Source organism: Cicer arietinum, chromosome 4 (assembly GCF_000331145.2).
Source record: "Cicer arietinum cultivar CDC Frontier isolate Library 1 chromosome 4, Cicar.CDCFrontier_v2.0, whole genome shotgun sequence".
Taxonomy (NCBI): Eukaryota; Viridiplantae; Streptophyta; class Magnoliopsida; order Fabales; family Fabaceae; genus Cicer; species Cicer arietinum.
The window spans coordinates 12,843,708-12,849,134 of NC_021163.2; positions in this window are offsets into that span (position 1 = coordinate 12,843,708).

The window sequence follows — 5,427 nt, forward strand, 5'->3', positions numbered from 1 at the left end:
CAAACTTTAGAAGGGTTAACACCCATAAAATCGAAATAAAATAATATAAAAATTTAACTTTCAACTTCATAAATTTGTATATTTGTAATTTAACTAATGATATTTAAATAATTAATTCATCTAAATGGTTTTATATCATAAAATTGTATCTCATGTTATTTAAAATACATCAAATCGTCAATTTTTTAGTTTAAAAATATAAGAGAGATCAAAATTATCGATTTTTAAAATAAAAAAACTAATTTCATAAATTAATAAAAATAGAAAAATCTGTGATTAATTTATATATATAAAATCCATAAGTCTATTGGAGTCAAATCATAGAGTTAAGACATACAATCGAATTATTTAAAAAAAAATTAACAATAGTTTGCTCAAAGTCACACGATAACTTTCAAATTAATAAACTTGAATAAAGGTATTAAAATTTATTTATTTTTATCTAATTATTTTTTATTTAATATTTATTTTATTTTATTTCTAAATTTATTTTAGTATTTTATTTTTTATAATGTATAAATGTTACTCATTTTTTTTACAGTAAATTAAATTTAAAATAGAAAAAAATGTTCATTTAATAACAATTATTCGTGGTGACATAAAAATTGTCTGAATTGATATCTTTTTCTTCTTCTAAATTCCTAAACCTTGTTTTTAAATTGTTTTATATTTAATAAAATCTCAAAGTAAAAAATTACAATTTAAAGACAACTATAAACAATTTAAAAATAATTTGGGTATATAGGATGTCAATTGAAACAATAGTTATGCCCACCTTGAACATCCATGGACAAATCAACATATTTTCTATTTCAAATTTAATGAATTGGAAAGAGAGGAATGATGTTTATCAACTTCAAAAAGAAAAATGATCAAAATAAATTTTAAAATAGACAAAAGTTAATTCAAAATAAATATCAATTAATAAAAAACAAAATATAAAAAATATATATATCAAAATATAAATTAACCCTCCAAAATTCTCTCTTAAAAAATCAACCCACAACCAGACTCTAAAATTTACTCAAATATATCACTAAATTTTACTAAAAAATATAACTTTTATTTTCAAGATCATACAACTGTACTCTCCTAAAATAATAGTCGGTACTGATGAGAAAATATGAATAACAAGCATAAGTTTAGTACTAACAAATCCTACAAATGAAAATGAGAATGCACATATTCAAAAAATCTAGTAGTAGCATGCAAGCCTATCCCAATGCTGATCCTCTTAGCCTTTTTCACAAGCACCCTAGCTTCTTTATGTCATCAACATTTAACAAATTTTGTTTAGTCAATTCAATTAATCCCTTTTCACTAACATGTCCTAATCTAATCTCATATGCAACAACATATAACATAACACCTTGAACAATAATAGTGCAACCATCCAAAATATACAAACCATTCCTTTAGCAATTACCAAGTTATTGCCATTAATGATTTTCACTATCCCATATTCTATACGATTGGAATATTAAACAAGCTAATGAAAATCAAATTTCTTTTAAATTCATCACATATCTTACACCGTTTATTAAGGTTTCTTGGCTATTGAATATCTTCATCGAACAAACCTTGAACATTACATGGTTTGTTATTTCCTAGCAGCAGCACTCCTTTTTGTTTAAGGTCTATTGACTTTAAGAATTCATTGCTTGGACAAGTGTGCATAGTTTATCCAAAATCCATCAAAATCATATCATGCATCTCCTATTGCTACCCCACAAGAATTCCCTTAATGATTGGAACTTTGGCTCTTTCTTTTTGAGCAATCCTTTTTTAAATGTCTAATTTGTGACACCAAAAACATTTGAACTTGCTTTGTGACCGATTCTTGGCATTGTTTTAGGAAAGCATAAGTCTAAGCTACACATGAAGATTGACTGATCTTTTAACTTTTAATTTCGGCTAAGTGTTATTATTTTTAATGAGGACCTAAATGAAGCTAATTATGAAAAGATAAAAAAAAATTCAAATCAATACTTTAGAATAATTTGTAGTTTTATTTATGTCTAAGTTTAATTGTAATAGTTTAAGTTTTATTTTAATTAAGTGATATAAGTCTGTATAATGATCTATATTTAGGTTTTAGGCCTTGTAGTTAGATGAACATTTTTTTCTATAAATATGTTAGTAAAAACCTTATTTGATAAGATTTTAAAATCACCTCTTTTGTTCTATGATTAGAATCTTAAATCATTTTTATCAATAACATTTTACTATTATAGCAAATCTTTATTTGTTTATCAACCATTCATAGTTACCGTATCTATTTCTCTATCTTTTCAATATAATTTATTTTTGGTCTTTTTTTCCTTTAATTTACCATTTTATTTGATGAAATAACATAATTAAATCTTCATCACATGTGAAGATAACTTAATCTACATATTTAATATCACAGTCTAGTTAAATTAAAAAAATAGAGAAAAAACTAATTAAAACCCGTCAATACTAATTAAGATTGTTTATGAACAACATCGATCTACTCTTTCAATTTAACAATAATAACTCGTAAATGTAACGTAAATTGGAAAAATAATAATCAAGTAAACATTCAAAATCACGTTGAAATACATGGAAGAATGCGAAGATAATTAATGATATGTCTTCTTCTTTTCATATTACGAAGCATATTTGCCTTGCAATCAGCTTTGACAAAAAAGAAATAAAGAAAGAAGCAAATATAGGCAATCACACATTGACACCATCACAAAACACCAAAAATTAAATATGATTTATCGAATTTAATTATCTTTCACATTATTTTTATTTTTCCTCACACTTAAAAGAGCAGCCGCCAGAAGTAAGGACAATGACAGTCGCATTCCGAAACAATCTCCCAAAAAGCCCTGCATCACGTGGAAACCTTTTTTGTTCGTTTTGTTCTGGCATCCCTATTAATCAAACTAATTAATTCTATATAAATTATCATAAGTATCACTTATTATACAATAAAATAATTAAATTATGTATTAAAAGATAAAGCATTTTCTTGTGAACAGGTATATAAAACCACATTTCTTGATTAGTATTTCTCTCAAGTACAGGTCCTCTGTCCCTCTCCTATATATAGTTTTCTAGCATCTTAATTCCATATTATTTTGTCAACATCTTTAAGTTAATTTTCTCTCCCTATGACCTATATTCATTACAATAATATTATACTGGTTTAAATAATTTTGCCCACAAATTATTATTATTTTTTTATTTCAAATCTTGTAATTTTTGTTTTAGTTCTTAGTCTTTGTAAATATGATATTTCTTTTTTCTCTTGTCTTGTCTTTTTTATTTTATTTTGATTTTTGCAAACTATATTCACATTTATTTTAATTCATATAGCTCATATTATAGGGATTGAAATATAGTATTGTTCTACATATTAAAAGGATTCAATAATGTACCTATAAAAAAATATTTGTAAAAATACAATAAAATAAAAATTTATAAATGATAGATATTATTTATTTTATTATCTAAAATGAATAATTTACTTTCGATGAGTTAAATTTCATAAAATAATGTTTATTATGTGACTAATCTATCGTATTTTTTTTCAATTTTATATTATTATATATTTCTATTTATATTTTATCATACACACCAAATAAATTTTATAGATATATACACATTATATCTAACTTTTTAATTTAATGGACTTTAAAATTTAAACTTATTCGTAACTAAAAAGTAACAATCATTCAATTCTATAAAATAAATTAATAATCCAATATAAATTTAAATTCATTAAAATAAAAATCTAAGAATAAACTTCCCACAACTAAATCATTAACACAAAAATTCAACATAACCCAAATTTTTACTTAAAAGTGAAGACTATTCCCTTTTTTTTCCACAATCACACAACAATCAATCGCGTTGAATCTCAAAAGATCATGATCCTGATCAAGTCTATATGCTAGCTATAAGCTATAAACTCTAGAGCCAGTGCACCTTGGAGTATATGTTTTTGTTTTATATGATGATTTTTTATGTTACTATAAAAACAAATGCTTAATATTTTATCCATTGCATCTACCTAGTTCAATATACTGATGTAGAAATAGGACTGTACACCCCTCCTTGATTATTGAGATATGATAATTATTTTTTAATAAGACAAAACAAAACAGAAGATAAGTATTAGTTTTATAGTTTTTACTTAAAAAGATAAAGATAATTATTATACTTGAATACTTACAAAATAGGATGCTATGACTAAGTTGGCCATTTTAGAAACATAAGGACCATTAAACAACAAAAAATAAATGATCAGATCGAGTTGGAGAAGGGTGATATCTCGTGTTCTTTTCTTCACTAAAATATAATTATTTTAAGCTTATATTTTATTTTATTCTAATGTACTTCAAATCTCATTCCACAATGACGTGTGAGCATATCCAACAAACATAACGGTTAAACCAAACGCATATTTAAAATTTAATTTCTTCTATGGACTTGTGAGACGATAGTGAGGGGTGTTACGTTCAGGGCCGCAGTTGAGAATTTCAGTGTCCCTGTTACTTGGTATGTTGTTTCTTTTATACATTTTATTTATTTTCTCTACATGGATTTTAATAAGACGTGTCGATTAGAAATAAAAAATAATACGTGATAACATTTAACTCTTATAAATAGTACTACGTACTCTTATTTCTATTAGTCACACAATAATAATAAATTTTATTATATTTAATGTGATATTAATTAATTTATTATAATTTTTTAAACATATTAAATATTTTTTGTTTAAACATCAAACAGCTAATTAAAAGTAAATGGTAGTTTGATACAAATGGTGTTGATGTGAAAATTTGTGTTAACAATGAACTACTTCCAGCCACTATCCAAGCACACACGCCTTAACAATGCTAGCAGGACCAATGATTTTCGCCACTGTCATATTACAAGAACTAAAAAAGATCTGTCCCAAAAATTCTGCTACATGACAGTAGGCACACCAAATCAACTTCCCAACCAAACTTTTCAAACTAATTCACTAAACAGTATTTCATTTACACTTAAAGTATGCATTCCTTTTCAAGTATTATTTCCTTTTTACTGTGCTACCATTATAAACTTAAGCGGGTTTAGACACCATTTTTAAATACAGTAACTATATATCAAAACCATGAAAAATTTCCCTTGTACCCCCACACTTTGCCTTGTACCCCCAAAAAAATTCGAAAATGACAAAACTACCCTCAATTTTTTTTACCATTTTGTAAATGACTATTATACCGGAAATGTAAATATTTTTTTCACCATTTTGTCACAAACCCAGCCGTAAAACAGATTTCCGGTAAGTGGCAGTTTTCCGGTAACTACCGGAATACTTGAAACAAGATTTCCGGTACAGAGTAAAGTACCGGAAATGTTAAAACTGAGTTTTCCGGTACAGAGTATAGTACCGGAAATGTT